At 40.1% G+C, this 18725-nt stretch overlaps 1 protein-coding gene across 1 annotated transcript in view; it reads right to left on the bottom strand.

The window, feature by feature from the left end:
* The window catches only part of LOC126191427 (neuferricin), a 53514-nt gene that overhangs the window by 33335 nt on the left and 1454 nt on the right, over positions 1-18725 (bottom strand). The window lies entirely within an intron of this gene.

Below are 18725 nucleotides of genomic sequence, written 5' to 3'. Positions count from 1 at the left end.
AGCTTTTTTTTCTTTTCTTTTTAAAAAAAAAAAAATTCAAAGGGTGTTTAAAATCAGAATTCACTGTCACGTAAGAAATTGGGTAGACAGCCATTCCGGATCATTGATGTCAAAAATGATGACATGTATAGGGAGTTTATGGACAGCCACATTAAAATTAATGATGTTGAAAGAAGCAGGAGACCATCCATTTCTGGTTAGAGGTCACAAAGGCTGAATGAACCATTCATCAAGATTAGAGGATCACTCTTAGTGATCACTGCATTTTGATTCCTTCAGTTTCTTGGAGCAGAATTCATACGAATTAAGAAGCAAAATTAAAATAGTGGTGGTTGTGCTGATGATGGGTTCCACTAATGCTCACAACAGATCACCAACAATCGTGTTGTCTCTTATCTAGAATTACTTTGATGCTATGTAGATGAAGAGGACAACTTCTTCGATTTGATTGTTACAAGTGATGAAATTATGGCCTTCCATTCCACATCTGAGACTAATCATGTGAGTGGTAACATTTCTCTTCCTTCAAGCTTCAAAAATTCATACAAAGACAGTCTGCCCGCAAAGCCATAGAAACTGTGTTTTGAGACTGAAAGCATGTATTGTTAGTCAACTTCATGGCTCTTTGAAATGCAAAATATGCTGACTGAGACACCTAAAGAGCTCAAACAGACAATTCAGCACCACAGAAAAAGAATGTTGAATAATTATTTAAGCCTTCTCTGCAAAAATATTCATCCCATCACCAGTCAAACCTGTCATTCTCTAGAAATATTTTGGGTGAAATAATACCCATCAATCCCAAAGTTGAAGTCGGGACTAGACATCCAGTGATTGCACTTTAACAACAATGACAAGGTGAAAGATGAGGTCCAATGCTTCTCAACAACATAGTGATAAGCATGTATGATGTAGGCATACAAAATCTGTCATTGCCTACAAAAATGCATCAACCAAAATGGGAAATACATGGCAAAAAGAAGACTGACCAAGCTTTGAAATAATGAGTTAACAATTGGAAATAATGTTTCTTTCTACTTCCTTGAAAATAGTCCTTATTTTTTGACTCATTCTTTCATGCTCTGTAAAGACTCATTCTTTCATGCTCTGTAAACGGACAACCTACTGACTTGTGATACAATCCATATGGCTTTTACTGACATTTATGCCTTCTGATCTCAATAATCTGTTATTCATATGATGGTGAAAAGGATGTTTTTATGCGTGGGACTACATTCTTTGATTTCTTTTTATCTGCCAGTGCTGAGGGATGTTAAAATCCTATTATTTTTTAATCATCTGGAAATGATGGGTTTTACAGTAAGGCCAACACTACAGGCACATATTTTTGCCACTTTCATCTTAACAAGTGAGTTGAGAAATCTGTTCTACACCACTATTTTAGCCAAAAATGTAAAGAAAGATGAACATGGGAAAATTTTACGTTTATACTATTAACATTCATGATATCTTCCCACTGCAATTCTTCCTTCCATTCCTGGATGTTTAAACTCATTGGTTGTAGATGCTTCAGTCTGGAACCGTGTGACTGCTACAGTCGCAGGTTCGAATCCTGCCTCGGGCATGCATGTGTGTAATGTCCTTAGGTTCGTTAGGTTTAAGGGGACTGATGACCTCAGAAGTTAAGTCGCATAGTGCTAAGAGCCATTTGAAGCATTTAAACTCATCCAATATTTACTTCTTTACTGAAATTAAGGGTGCTGTAAATCTAAGTTTTAATATGGTAACCTCCAGAAAAGTTGGCTTGTAACAGCAATGCAATTATCTGGGAGCTAGATGTTTATACTAGAAGCTTCCTATTTTCCACATTATACTTTCCAAATGTGTCTGAATTATAATGGTTAAAACTTATCCAAAGCACTGTCTTCCAATTTCCCAAAAAAAAAAAAAACTCATTACCTAATATCTAAAGCATTAAGCATTTTGTTACAATTCACAGACCATTTCTGTGCTGTTGCTTGTGTTGGGTTATCAGAAGTCCTTTGCTTCTAGTAGGCTAGCTCAGGTTTGCAGTGTTCTGACTTCGTCAATATGCATTTCCGCAACTGCTAATGAGAATGTATTGATTGTTCAGTCACAGATATTAAACAGTTGTTGGGTTGAGTGTAGCATTTGAAAATATCAGTATCTTCGTTATTGTTCCCAGAAGGCAGCTCGGTGGCAATAAAGTTAAACACATGTTAGCGTGCAACAAATAGAGCACTTTTTAGAATTCAGTTCTTGAATACTTGTTCAGGTTCACAGGATTCTTCATTAGCCAACATGTGCTTTTCCATACTGCTCATGAGAGTATAAAATTTACATTGGGGTGGATATGCCATCAGGAAACAGTAACAGTATGCAGACATAATTTGAAACAGAAGCTCAGAACAAAATCGGCATTTGGTTTACTCATTGAAAGCAGATTACAAACAGTATGAATAACAATTACACTGTCACATAAATTCAAACTCAACGTTAAGTTTGAAAATATGATATATGCTGACTTACTTTCAAACAAAACTAATGTCTTTGTTCAGCAACAACAGTAGGTGTGGACGACAGCAACCATATTTCACAGTATGCCTTTCACGTTAATAATGCAATTCAAAACACATATTGATCGGGGTGATCTGTAGAAATGTATTGAATTAAAATAATGCAGTATCACACACATAAAATCACATAAGCAGTAATCACAGAATTACATACAAAAACTGTAGGCTACTAATCAGAGAAAATGACTGTTCATTGGATAGCATATTATTGCTAATTTATGAAGCATGCAAACAATGTGTCATTTCATTACTGGATATGATGTAACAAATTTATCACCTTTAGCAAAACCATGCATTACAGAATTCATTGCACACATATTGCCAAAGAAGGGCAGTATCAAGAATGTTTCCAGCAATGTCAATGGATTCTTTTACCCACACTTGGTAGCATAATTTCATATTTATCACTGAAAACCCCCGAACACTGAGTGACAGTCACAACAACCTGCCACAATCCCGTTTCCTCCACTTGACAAAACTAAGGAAGACAGCTAAATCTGTTGGAAGCCCTGGAGACTAACTAATATCTGCAACAAAGCTCAAATATAATATTAAATGATCAAACTCTGTTAACATTTCCCCTCTGCTAAACTTCAGCTAAGCCTCTCATTTCTCCATTTTTTCCCCCGCACTAATTGTTTCATTCAATTAATCCTTTTTGTCTCATATATATTTAATTGTGATTGTCAAGGTATTACAAACCGTTATTATTTTAATCATGTGTTCTTAAATCCATGCAATAAAGCACAAGTTTTCATACTCACTGATATACAGTTTACCTTATATATACCAACCACGGTGCAACTGTCAGAGATAACGTCTATCTCGTTTTTGCATCATTCCCATATGGAATGTATTAGGTGCACCCAGAAAGTAAATTTCCACCTAGTGCCAGTGCCGCAGCAATAGTGCCCCGAAACGGTGTCTCTTACTCATTCTCCCGCTGCCTATGAGGTTCGGGCATTGATAAAGTTCCCTAATGCACAAAACATGTCGAAAAATAGCTCAAACATTGCCGTACATGTCAACAAAGTTTTTCATGTAACTACATTTTTAAAAAAATGTGGAAACTCACTTTCTGGATGCACCTCACATTTTTCAAAGTTATTCTCTAGTGTTCTGGTGCACATGTATTTTTTTTATTGTTTTATTGTATCTATCATTGTAATTGAAATTTCGAGCATCTCTGCAGTCTTGCGTAATTCTAATTATTTATGAAGTACCGATTTATGACAGGTAAAAATTTAAACTTTTGTGTACTAAATGATGAAGTGTTATCTGTTTTTGCACCATACACTCTGTGTGAAGTGATACATCAGCATTCTATCATTTTTGGTGATGACAGCCAGTTATTGTCTGTAGATAGCCCTTGTAAGCTAAAAACCATTGCATGATATCCATGAATACTGCACAACACTGCATAAACTGAAAGGACCAGAGGTTGATGAGAGTTTCAAAGGAAGAAGTATTAGGCAGCATTTGACTAAAACAAGGGAAAGGAATACAATAGATGATGAATGGTTAGCTCCAAGTTCAATTGGCCTTTTCTAGGCTAAATTCATTCAAAAAAACAGATCTGCAGAAGAAATATAGTCACAGTTCAAACAGATAATCATGCAATAAAATATTGCAGCTAGGACAAAGCCCAGCACATTAACATGTTCATGCCATTGCTGAGAACTGACTCCCCTGTAGGGTAGCAAACATACCCATACTTTTCTTCATCATTAGCACTGCTTTTCCTGTTTCTCACCATGAAGTGGCAGTTGTATTCGAATGCTCTAGGCTACTATTTTAATTACTGACCTTTTTTCTGAAAGTGACGTAAGCCCATTCTTTTAAAATAACCAGAGATCATATAAAATAATCTTACACTAAATTAATCACAAATTATACAAAATCTCATTTGTTGAGAAAGCTGTCTCGTTGAATGGTTAGACAAAATTGTGTTCACAGCTGTTAACTGCACCTACCTCATAGGTAATACATCATATGTTAATGTACTGTTGGTAGCATAATTGGTGGAGCCGAGTGTGAACCACTGGTGGTACATGCCACCTGATGGGAGGGCTAGTGTGAGCCCTGAGTGATACACACTGCCTGATAGGAGGATCTGGCATGAGCTACCGGTGGTACAAACCGGCATCGCCATGTTAAAGAAAATGTATTTACTACCTTCATCAAAACATGAGAAGCCTTACAAATAAAAAAGATGAACAACTCATATCCATTCAGGAATATGGAAAGGTAGATGGAATTTCTATCTGCTTCTTGTGCATATCAAAATATCACATGGAAATCTCTGAAATTGAATGGATTCATCTTGTTGGATCAAGCTTATGTTGTACTACTGCACAACCAATACAAAGGAAGGGGAAGGGAGGCTATATATGCAAAACGTACAGTTGAGTCTCAGGCCCCTCAGACTAACTATTATTGTGTTGAATAGCTTTATGAATGCTATGCCACAACAGTGGACCATGAAATACACAAGCTTGTAGTACAGAAGTTTATAGGCCGCTTCATAAAGCTGCTAGAAACAATTTTAATAAGGTTATACACAATTAACTGGAAAAGTATTTCACGGAGAAAACTCCCAGTCAGATGCGAGTTACTGTCACATGTGACCATCTTAATGAAGACCGAAGATTATGAGCAGAAGATCCAAACCCTATCAGATCCAACAACATACCGAAAACTAAGCGCAGGTCTAACGCAGCAGATCACATGGAATATGAATTGTTAAATCAAGGCGTCTTCTCTCTCAGCAGACACATAGAGGAACCAGTGCAGTGCAGATACCCTACCACCTTGGCTGTATGGATTACCAAAGATCCATAAGTATAATATTCCATTACGACCAACTGTTAGCTCTCCTAGTTTAATGACACAAACTGGCGAAACTCTTGGCATCTCTGCTCCAGCTGTTTGTGGGAAAGACTGACATATACATAAAGAACTCAGGACATTTCATTGAGAAACTGATGAAACTATAAGTTGGACTAAGTGACATCCTGGTCAGCTTTGATGTTATTTCTTTGTTTACCAAAATGCTACTCCGTGACTCTCTGGAGCACATTGGTTCCATTGTCTCGCAAGACATTGCCAAGCTTTTTCATGCATGTCTCACCAGGAGCTATATCATGTGGAATGGCTACTTCTACAAACAGTTGGAAGGCAATGCCATGGGTAGACCACTTATTCCAGTGGTGACCAACTTCTTCATGGCACATTTGAAGCACATGTGCTGGACTGGCACCTTGTAAACCTACAGTGTGGTACAGATACGTCAACAATATCTTCGTTGGGTGGAGCCATGGTGAGGAACAGCTTGGTGACTTCCTACAACCTGTGAACAGCTTCCATGCCAATGTAAAATTTACAATGGAGGTAGAAAATGACCAACAACTACTCTTTCTAGTTGTACTGGTCATTAGGTGTGGTGAAAACATGGGACTCTGCCTGTATTGGAAAGCAACACACACTGTCAGCCACCTGCGCAAACTGTCAAATCACAACCCGACCCAGAAAAGAGGCATGATAAATAAGATAAAAATGTAAGCAAGATGAATATGTGAGCCACAACACCTGAGACAAGACATGCAACACCCGGAAAGCATTCTAAGGAGCCATGGGTACACCACCAGTTACATATAAGAAGTGTCACAGAATCAAACACTCGGTAAAGTGACACATCGGAAAAAGAAATGTCAGGTATGGCCTTTCTGCTATACATTCCCAGAGTGATTGGCAGAATTGGCCGTATACTGCACAAACAAAGCATAAAGACAACTGACAGAAGATCAAAGAGTGTCTGAGATCGGCAAAGGAAAAAAGCAACCCACTTGAAATGTCAGGAATACACCACATGCCATGTACATGCTGAAAAGTCTATGTTGGAATGACTGGACTATCAATCAACATCAGGATCACTGAACACAAGAGGCACTGCAGGTTGGGGCAGTTGGAGAAATCAACCATGGTGGAGCACACACTGTGTAAGACCAACCACATAGTAAAACTCGCCAACATGGAAGTTTTCGCAGTATAGAGGAGCTATCACTCCACTTGTTCAGATAAGCTATAGAAATACACAAACATGACAATAGCTTCAACAAGAAAGAAGGGAGTCTCAAGGCAAATGGATATTGGATTCCCATGCTGCAGCGAATTACCGTTGTAGGTGGCAAGGGGAGAACCATGGTGGAAATGACCAATAATCTCCGGCTACAAGCTCAACTTCAGTCCACTACCATCAACGGAAGGCGAAGCTTTGACAATACCAGTTACTTGTGCTGGTGAAACTTCAGAAAAATCAAACAAACATTAGCCAAAGAATTCAATACAGAAGCCAACAGGCAGTTGTTCAACAAGTGGCTACAAAAGCCTTGACAATGTTATAAATACCAAAATGACATGAAGACTAAAACTTTAGGCCTTTGAAATAAATCAGACCTCTTCTGTAGTATGAGTACTAACAAAGAAGAAGTGCAAAGGAATGTAGGGGCACCACACTCTATGGGAACAGATGGTAGTTCTGGCAGAGCGTTTTGAGGCACATTCCAATTGGGAAACCCACCAGAAGACAAACATTAGGTGGTCCACACCCCATGTATGAAACAAGCATTGGATAATTCAGATGATAAGGAAATGTCATATGGTGACTGTGTAAGTGAGCAAGATCCCGTACCGTCACAACTGGACAGGGAAGTTCCCAACTAACTTCAGTGCGGAGACTGTGTACATAACAAGTCTGGAAGATGCTACTGACCATCCTTACTCCACAGTGACGATGTACTGGTCTCAATGATTCCAAAGCCAAAGGTGCAACTGAGCAGTAACCCTGGTCGGATGTAAATCACCCCTCCTGGAAACTTTACTGATATGTGGACAACCCAGCATAATCATTGGACTCCATTCTTTCAATCAGTTTACAGAATACACTTGTGAGGCCAATTGGTCTGTAGCTCTCGATGGGCATTGGGTTTTAGGCTGGTTTTTAGGATTGCGGTGGATCACACTGTCTCTCTGTCATGACAGGAAAACAGCTTTTAGGGAAATAAAATTTGTGACCCTGAGTAGATGGAATCTTAGGCACATTCATATGTGACATCATCTGATGACAAACTGAATTAGTGCAGGGGCAATATCATGATATATGTTAAGAACCTGAAGCAATTCCCAGTCAGTGGAAGGTTCATTACAAGACACAGGACTATAGGAGTGCAGTGGGAGGGGGAAGCAGGACAAGTTTCTAAATAACCTTTTATGCATTTGGAAGATAGCCAGGTAAGAAGAGGACGCTAACATTACCGCAAAGTGGGCAGCAAGGGGTTCAGAAAGAAGCGATGGTTCAGTAGGAGCAGTCTCCGAAACGTTGCCAATCTTTGGTAACAAAGCAGACTATGGAACTCAGCCAACACCTGGGAAGAAGAGGTTAATGTTCTCAAGGAGAAGGCAGTGCTTCCAGCATTCCTTCTTACCGCTTTTATTAAGTAGCAAGCCTTTGCACAGAGACACTTAAAAATGATGAGGGTGGTCTGCGAAGGATGTCACTTGAGATGTTGCCAGGGCCTTCAACAGTCTGGAATAGCAGTTGCAATGTCTTTGGTCCACTATGGTACCAGCTGCTAGTGAAGAGGCCCATAAAAAGGGCAGGGGGGGGCGGGGGTGGGGCAGAGTACCGGCATTGTGGGTGACTGCAGCAAAGGCATCTCTGACGACCTTGTTGATACGATTTCATGCAGAGGCAATGAAGGTGACTGCAGAGGTATACAATTGGTCCATTGGATGGTGACAAGGAAAACAGGGTCATTAGAAAGTGATTGCTATTGAAAGGATTACTATTTTTTTAAGCCAAGAAATTGTAAGAGCAACTAACAAAATAGTATTGTGGGTGGAACTAGTGGGTAGGGGTGCCACTGAGATGAAATGAAACTTGGTCGGTCAGAAGGCACTAGCAGATGATGCGATACTCTCCCTTAAGGTTGGTATGCACTGAAATCATCAATCAGGAGAAAGATGGAGGGGAGTGGTCATTTGCACTCGCATTACTATCACTTCTCATATGACATCAACCATGTGGACCCATGTATAGACCACTCTGCATGCTCTCTCAAGACCAGAACAGTTTTCAAAGAAGGCACAGTAACCTCAGAGGGTTGGGGAATATATGGCACAGTTAAACTAAAAAATGGATCAGCTAATAGGGGACATCTTGAGGCATTTGCAACTATTAGATAATTTACTCCTCTCTTTGATGTCTTTTTCCTTCATGTTTGTCTTCCTACCTCCACCTGAAGGTGGGGTCCTTTTTCCATCTGAATTCTGAATGATCTATCCCTCACCCCAAACTCCCCCAAATATTTCCTCTTTTCTGCACTGAAATAGGAACCTGTTGTTCCAAAAGCTAATAGTACTGTATTTATTTGTATGTGTGTTTAATATCTATACTGTAAACCACTCCTCCTGAATTCAAGTTGTGGCTAACCAACCAGTCTCTCTGTTACTTAAAATATGAACAAGTGTCAAAAGTGCTGTGTCTGCCTGAACTCCACTGATGCTGGAGGAGGAAGCTATTTCTCTGGACTGGCAGGGGTAGCAGATCACAAAGGTGATGTCATGTGAACCATGTGGTAGATCTGGGATGAAAAAAAAAATTGAGGTTGTGAGGTGAAAGCAGTAACTTTTGCATAATTGGCCATCATGTCACGAGAATGCAGGCATTTATAATTTTTCCTTGCCTCACTGTATAACTGACAGTCAATGATTTACAGTGTAGCATTTTCTTTGCTTTTTTACATACTGGACAAATTGGTGAATGTGGAGGATAGAGTTAAGGACACTTACACAACAGAAGCTGTTCACAAGGATGACCCTCACGGAGTCATCATCCGCAGTTTCTGCACTTTGGCTCTTCTTGCAGTGGGATGACACACAGCCAAAGCATAAATGTCATGGGTGGCAGGGCAAAGTTTCATGTCACACCCACACACACCATAAATTTAACTTTTTCTGGAAGGACATTTCCCACATAGGCTAAGATGACTGCCCCTGTATAGTCATCCTGGGAGCCTTTTTTGTATGTGCTAGACAAAACATACATTTAAATGTTCAAGATTAGCTCAATTCCTTGCACAATATTCAAAGATTTATATGGTACAGTAGTAACTGGTATGTCACCCACTCATTCACATGCCTGAAGAATGTGGAGCACAGGAAGCCTTGCACAATTTTCCCAATTAGTCAACTTCTCCAAATTTGTATTCTATGTGTTCCACAAAAAACAATGGTTTAGTCACCATAGAAGTATCACTATCTATTCTAGTAAACACCAGGTATTGAGTAACTAGTTTTACTCCCAGATATCTGGCCTGTTCCTCTTCCTATGGGGTGGCAAGGGTGCAGAAAGCAGTAGATTGTAGCTGTCCATGTTGAAATATCTAGATCTGTCTGTTACGAGGGCCGAGTCCGGAAGGCCATTGTGTAGGTTGAATTTGATAAGTTTCATGTGCAAAACTTACTACAATCATGGACTCTTCCCATGAGCACCATCCAGCCACAGCCAAGGTCACCAGACACATCAGCCCAGGAAGGTGGGCACCTACTCCTTGGCACATGTGGGGAGCTGCCAGCTCAGGCAACTGAAATGTGATCCCTGTGTCATCAAGGAGTTCAACAGAAAGAGTACATAACAGCCCCATCACATTGGATTGGCTACCACATTGGCTTTTGTGTGCATATATGAGTCAAAGCATTTATCGTGCATAGAGGTTTGTCAACATTGTACGCAGGAGGCGCGCTATGTAAGGCATTCTTTCCCAGTCGGTCAACACCACAGAAAAAATTTTGAAAATGTAAGTCAAATCGAAAATGAGACCAAAATTACTTCAGCTGAAAAATGGTGTAAGGCAAATAAATGAAGATGTTGATGAAAGAAGGCAGAACCTAGGGAAGCTGCCACGAGAGAAAGAAAGAGAAGTAAGGGTAGTTGGAGATGGAAGACTGCAGCATAAGAAAGAAAGAAAGTGCTTCAATTGCTTGGAGTCTTGTGCTTGTCACACACATACTCACAAAAGCATTGTGAGTCCCCTGAGTGGGGCAGAGGTGGTGTTGATGACACACTAGTTTTTTCTATCATTTAGATTGCTAGATTTATGTGTCTGCTAACTTTGATTGGTAAGTAGGTTTTTATTGCCTTTTATTGTCCGCCCCAGTAGCTGAGTGGTCAGCGTGACGGATTGCCGTCCTCCGGGCCCGGGTTCGATTCCCGGCTGGGTCGGAGATTTTCTCCGCTCAGGGACTGGGTGTTGTGTTGTGTTCATCATCATTTCATCCCCATCCGGCGTGCAGGTCGCCCAATGTGGCGCCGAATGTAATAAGACCTGCGCCAAGGCGGCCGGACCTGCCCCGCGAGGGGCCTCCCGGCCAATGACGCCAAACGCTCATTTCCATTGCCTTTTATTATAGCATGCATAGTATGTCTGTTTATGTGTATAATTCTTTATTTCTTGTATAACAAAATTTATGATTTTTTTAGTTGTGTTGTTCATTGTTGGTAATTATGTTCAACACTGATTGGTAGGTATTGTAGAGTTTGTTTTACCTACATTGGTGAGGTTAGGTTTTCAATATTAGTTATATGGACGAGTTTTGGTTTTGTGGTTCTGTAGAATTCATTTTAGCTATACGAGGTCTGTTACAAAAATATTTGACCTTTGGCCAGGAAAAAAACTGGAATGCCTGGAGTGTTGGACACCTAATTACCCTCAAAGTAATTTATTTGGGACTCCACACACTTCTCCCAGTACAACCATTGTTGGAAGCATGCCAAAAAAGCCTCTTTCAGAATAGAGTTTAGCTCTGTTGTCATTGTTGCAATAATGTCCTCGCTTGTCTAAAATTGCATTCCTTTCAATGGTCTCTTGAGCTTGGGGAACAGCCAGAAGTCACAGGGGGCTATATCAGCAGAGTAAACAGCCTGCTGAAGCACAGGGAACTGGTTTTTCACCAAAAAAGTCTGAATCATATGTGAGGAATGTGCTGGAGCATTATCGGAATGGAGGTGCCAATTTCCTGTTGGCCACAAGTCGTCTCTTGTGTCACACAGTGTCACATAGGTGACAGAAGACATCACTGTAGCAATCTTTGGTGACTTTTTGACCCTATGGTGTGCAGTCAGCATCATTTTGACATTGCTGTGCACTTGGCGGGCCTTCTTTGGTCTTGGTAACGACAAATGCTTTCCCTGTGATGACTGAGATTTGGTTTCCAGGTCATGCTCGTATATCCAGGATTTGTCATCAGTAATTATGATGTTCACAAAGTCGGGCCCACTTTTTGTGGAGTCCAGCAAGTTCTGTGAGACTTCAATACTAAGTTTCTTTTGCTCTGCCGTCAACATCTTCGGCACAAATTGTGCTGACACTCTCTTCATGGCTTAAACTTTGGTCACAATGGAATGTGCCGAAAAAGTTATGATGCCCACCTCTTCCACAATTTCTCTGATAGTTACACGACTGTCCCGCATCACCACAAGAATCTCATCGGCAATGACCTGGTTATTTTGGTATGTTGGTGGCAGACCAGAGCATGGTTCGCTCTCCACCAATATGAAGCTGTCTTTAAATCAGCTGTATCACTCCCTAATCTGTGTGGTGTCCATAGCATCGTCACCGAAAGCCGTCTGAATCTTCCGAATGGTTTCCACCTGGTTGTTGGCCAGTTTCTGACAAAATTTGATGCAGTAGTGCTGCACCAGTCATTCCATCATTCCCCTAGTGATGAAGAACCAATGAGCATTACACACTACATCACTCAACTGTTGCTTGCCAGTATTGGTGCTATCAACAGGCAGGAAAAAATTCATGCATCCACATGAATGCGCTTAAGGTCGACTCATGCAAGCACTATAGATTAAAATCCATCAGGTGTTCGCAAAAGAAAGAGGTCGGATACTTTTCTAACAAATGTCATATAGATAGAGGGAAATTTTAGACGCTGGAATTTTTTAATTGTGTGTGGTTTTGCAATATTGAGGATTCTGTTTGAACTATACAGGTTCTACATCTACATCTACATCCATACTCCGCACGCCACCTGACGGTGTGTGGCGGAGGGTACCTTCAGTACCTCTATCGGTTCTCCCTTCTATTCCAGTCTCGTATTGTTCGTGGAAAGAAGGGTTGTCGGTATGCCTCTGTGTGGGCTCTAATCTCTCTGATTTTATCCTCATGGTCTCTTTGCGAGATATACGTAGGAGGGAGCAATATACTGCTTGACTCTTCGGTGAAGGTATGTTCTCGAAACTTTGACAAAAGCCCGTACCGAGCTACTGAGCGTCTCTCCTGCAGAGTCTTCCACTGGAGTTTATCTATCATCTCCGTAACGCTTTCGCGATTACTAAATGATCCTGTAACGAAGCGCGCTGCTCTCCGTTGGATCTTCTCTATGTCTTGTATCAACCCTATCTGGTACGGATCCCACACTGCTGAGCAGTATTCAAGCAGTGGGCGAACAAGCGTACTGTAACCTACTTCCTTTGTTTTCGGATTGCATTTCCTTAGGATTCTTCCAATGAATCTCAGTCTGGCATCTGCTTTACCGACAATCAACATTATATGATCATTCCATTTTAAATCACTCCTAATGCGTACTCCCAGATAATTTATGGTATTAACTGCTTCCAGTTGCTGACCTGCTATTTTGTAGCTAAATGATAAAGGATCTATCTTTCTGTGTATTCGCAGCACATTACACTTGTCTACATTGAGATTCAGTTGCCATTCCCTGCACCATGCGTCAATTCGCTGCAGATCCTCCTGCATTTCAGTACAATTTTCCATTGTTACAACCTCTCGATACACCACAGCATCATCTGCAAAAAGCCTCAGTGAACTTCCGATGTCATCCACCAGGTCATTTATGTATATTGTGAATAGCAACGGTCCTATGACACTCCCCTGCGGCACACCTGAAATTACTCTTACTTCGGAAGACTTCTCTCCATTGAGAATAACATGCTGCGTCCTGTTATCTAGGAACTCCTCAATCCAATCACACAATTGGTCTGATAGTCCATATGCTCTTACTTTGTTCAATAAACGACTGTGGGGAACTGTATCGAACGCCTTGCGGAAGTCAAGAAACACGGTTGAGTGAAATGTCTGATTTTTTCCTCCATTTATCTGATGACCATATGCATGGGATCATAGACGGTGGGCAGCGAGTGCTCCATTGCCTCACAAATCAAATGCTGTGCTGTCTGTGTACTACCAAAGTATGAAATTTAAAATAAATGTAAATAATTTTTTATACTCACCCATGTCATGCAAAGAGATACTGGAACCTGTCATTATTTTTAATGAATTTCTGAACTCTGTTCAGGAAATTCATGACATGATGTAATTGTCTTGTAGGAATTGAAATAACTGACTTGCAGATATTATCCTTAAGATCCTGCAACATGTGTGAGTTTGTTGCATACACTTTACCCTTTTTCAAATGGAAATTGCATCAGGTTAACTCTGTTATAGAACACATCATGAATTGCATGTAAAGAAACATTGGTCACATGAGTCCTTGCCAAATACTGTTGAATAAATGCAAAGGTTAGGTCTCTCTCATTCAATTAATTAACTAAAAAGCAATTGCAAAGTGTTTTGCACATATCTTTCACTGTTTAACAGTGTTGTAAAAACAAATTGAGCTTCTTATTCTGTAACCACTAACTTTACACCACACTCCTATTTTCTGATCACGAAGGGGTTCCTCTTGAAACAGTATAGGTCTATCAGTGCTCCAACATCAACAGTTTTGGGAATTAACATGCCTGTGTAAATAGAACCAAACATCATCTGAAAACAGAATTAGGAAAGGATCCATTTTATCATGAAGCACTTGTTGCAAAATCTATTTGCAAAACCTAGCCCTGTGTGTGGGATCACCAGCTTTCTGTTCTTGCATTGCTCTTACTTTATAGGTTCCCAGCCCAGGTAACTCAGCAGCTCTTTATACAGAGGTACAAGAAATTTGCAATGCTCCTTCTCATGAACACTTACTGTTTCATGAAATTTTATTCACTAATTTGTGAATTGCACCAAGACTCAGAATTTGTACATCTGGAAACTTCTGTTCAATTTCTGGACAATACATATGGGCTCTGTATGCGCATACAAATCACAAATAAACACTCATTTTCAAATAGAATAATCTGGTTTTACCATTGTTGTACTCACAGACTTAACTGTTACACTCATGATGTCTATTTCACTGTTCGAATAATATTGGCCAAAAAGGTGCATAGTATGCTATTAACAGGGAGACATGGGGCTCATACGACTGGCCTGCATGGCTCCAGCAGTTGGCAAACACAACTCTGCATGTGCAGTCATCAGATAAATGGAATATCCTGTATTGTGGTTTTGTTGATTACTAAGGATTTTGTGTACTTGATTTTAGTGTTAATACTGTTTTGATATTTCTTCATTATTGAGGCTACAGTATATTTATTCTGCCTCTGTCCAAAACCACCTAATTCCGCACTGTCCTATTAGTTTCATGTTATTTCTACAATTAAATATTTTTTGTATTATTTTTGTCTATACCTGTGTGTGATGAGTGACGTCATGGTCACCAAATTGTAGAAGCTTGCAATTGGGGTGTCCACCATCTTGATGGCTTCAGGGGTCAAGATTGCCAGGTGATACCCGTTCTTCAAGTTCACCAAATATCATTAAATCTGGAAGCCGGTGTTTTCTTTATTCTTGTGGGTCTTCAACTCTTCTGCAATATGGTCTGAAGTTTCTTTTATACAGTGTGCTGTTTATAAATGCAGATGTTGGTTGCTGGAAGCTGCATCTCATGCTTAGTGCACTGCTGTTGTGCCTAGTTCTCATAGAAACTCTCACACCATTTTATTTATTTTTGATTACTCCGTGTTCCTTCCACTGTGATTGCTACAATACAAATTTGAAACTTGTCTTTTTCATTTACCCTCAGTAATTCACGTGTAGTCAATTATATGTGAAATGTATTCCATCTGACCACTCAATATTAATAAAAACATCAATTTCTGAGGCTCTCATACTGCGCCTTCTTTTTGAATGTTGTCATGCAGAAGTTAACATGCGGTCTCTTTTCAAACACTTCCCTTAATTTTCTTGTTGTACTATTTGCTTCATTGTGGTAGACATTTTTGACCCTCCCACCACTGTGTGCAGCAGCAAGATGACGGACGAGAAAAAAGTTCCACGATTCACTAGCTTATTTTCAAAGTTTAAATCCAGTTAACTAATTGGAGGAAGCTTGGAAATAAGGGGACCTTTGAAGGACCAGACAAAAATGCCATCTACGAACTAGGGTCACGCAAATGACAATGACACATAATGCAATATGTTTCATCCTGGCTGGAGCTACCCTTAGCCTGGTGTCTGAAAGAATTTTCTTGTGTGCTGTTTCTTCCAACCTAACCCTATCTTGCACTGCAAAAAGTGTTACATTCCGAACTAGTGAAAGAGATCTGCTTCCAGCTGGTAAATGGTAATATTCTGTGTTATAATTCAGCCACTTTCATGTTAAGGTAAACTTTTGTGTTCCAACTTGTAACATACTGGTAAAACAAATTAATTTCCCTTTACAGACTTTCAGAACACATCCCTTACACCAAAACAAAAAAGAGGCTAGTAAATGTGGGTTCTAAAATGCATAACTTATGAGCTATGAGATAGATTAGGTGTGTTTCACAGTAGCAAAGATGAGTAAGTGCTCATTCTTAAAAGTGTGCTACTAGAGCCTATGTTGATGTTTTGGTCCATACTACCTACTCCCAAAATATGGAAAGCAAGGAGCTTGCAGTAGAAGAGATGTGTTTCACAGTATCAAAGATGCAATAAGTCATGAATGATAATCAGCAACAGCACGAAACTATTACCAAAACAAAAACGAGTAAACTAACAGGACTCCTATGATAAGGTTTTGTGTGAGATTATTAGTAATCCTAATTGTTACGATGAACAATATTCTGGCTTCACTAATCCACAACAATACTACTTATCTTACCTCCCAACTTAACCCAGACCTTGCACTATGGTACAGATCAGTTTCTCACCATACCTCCCTCCATTGAGAAAAAAATTACCGATGGTGACACAAGTGGTCAAAACCGAACAACAGTATTGTTACTTTCAATTACCTAGTTAGGTCTAGTATACTACAAACTATTCACCCCTGACCCCCTCCCTCACCCATGGACTGACATCTTCACTTGACCTGTTATCCTTACGACATCTCCACATACAGTCGTCCCTGGTCCGAGACGACGGAACTTTAGTAAGCCTCATTTCTTCGTGACACACTGAACACTGCACGACTTCATCCAAAAATCCGAATAGTTGACGAAATTTTATTAGAGACAACACACTGTCCCCCACCATCGCCGACAACCGAAAACTGTTGACCTTGTCATTCTAAAGACATAAACATCGCAATTTACCAAAATTCACACACGACGAACAGAAAAAAACTACAGTAATGTCGACATAACAAAACCAAAATCGTTAACTCACTGAAAAATATTCCGCTGAAAGCACAGTCACTACTGATACCACACACATGAAATGGTACCATGCAAATGGACCCCATACGCCACATAACACGCTACCCATAAACACACCACCAGAGAGAACCACCAACCGCAACAATATGCCACCTATAAACACACCACACACTCAAAGTAAACCAAAAACATCGCATAACACACAACAAATAAACACACCACCAGAGAGCACCACTGATCACATCAAAATGACACCTACCAACACGCCACTCTCACAAACTAAATTCTGCGCCATCGTGATGTCACACACCACAACAGCCTTACGTCACAGGTCAACCCCGACGAGTGGAATTGAATGCTTCCATTGACCCAGATATTTTCTTCATCGTTTTAATAAAAAGGGTGTAGTACTGGAGGACCAGGAGCCAAAAAATATTTTTTTTTTCCCTGAAAGCCAGTTTTTAGAATTTTCTAAGCAACATTCAGGATATAGGGTGCAGAAGGTTTTCTTGTGTTCCTGTAACTTTCTCATACAACTCAAACAAGCCTCTGATTATTAACATTGCTATCATCTAATCCTATGGTCAATTTCATCTGATAGTTCCTCTTGACATGGACTTCACATCTGACCAGTAATCCAGTAACAACCGTAGGGCCTAATAAAGAGTTTTGTGAGCAATCTCCTTTTACAGACAAACTGCAGTTCTGCGTATGCTACCAATTGGCTGAACCCTGCCTTTCACTTTACTAAACTTGTGCAGATTATCATTTCAGTTCTTATGGATAGTGGCACATAGGCTAGTTATACAATTGGAATAGTACAGCATGTCTTACAACAGTTGTGAATTACCTGTGCAGTTGAAGGTAGGCCTAGCTACCTTTTTACATTTCGTAAAGTTTCAAAACTTAATATTTGTGCACTTGCCAGTTTTGGCACACATCTGATATCTTGTCAAGTAAAAACTTGTTATTTTTCCAACTATTTGTTATCAGGAAATACTTCCTCATAACTAACCACATAACTGCTAAAGGTCTGAGAATTTTCATACAACACAGACAATAAAGTAATTTTGTGCCATCTATTACAGCAACTTTAACACAAAGAATTAAAAGTAGTCTCAAATGTTTAGACAGATACTCATTTCTCTTTGTTAATACACATGAATACAAATATTTAAGAAAATTAGGCCTATGCTGGTTGTTGTTTTTGCTATAAAGTTGTGTTCAAAGATCTTAGAGCAATTTTAAAAAAGCAGAGTGCACATGTGTACGTAAAGTATCTTCTCCCAAACCCCTAGATTGGTTTCAAACAAGTTTAGCACAGAAACTGTAGGCCTCAGAGGATCAGCACTGTTGGGTTTAAAACCTCCTAGCTCCAATAGCAGCAGAGATATGGGCAAAAACCATGTTTTTCCAAACCCCTGGCAAAGGCTGCCTTGCCTGACCAGCATGCTGTGTGGGAACATCATCGGCCTGCCAATCAACTTGCTTTGCAGGGCAACCTACAAGTAAGGAGCTTCAACATGTATGCTGCCCAATACGACATGAATGTGGAATTGTAGTATCACAGCCTGCTTCATCAACCAGCTTAAATGGCGGCCTGTACATCAGAA

The sequence above is a fragment of the Schistocerca cancellata genome, chromosome 6 (assembly GCF_023864275.1).
Source record: "Schistocerca cancellata isolate TAMUIC-IGC-003103 chromosome 6, iqSchCanc2.1, whole genome shotgun sequence".
NCBI lineage: Eukaryota > Metazoa > Arthropoda > Insecta > Orthoptera > Acrididae > Schistocerca > Schistocerca cancellata.
Note: the sequence above shows the minus strand (reverse complement) of the source record. Positions and strands in the feature narration are given on the sequence as shown.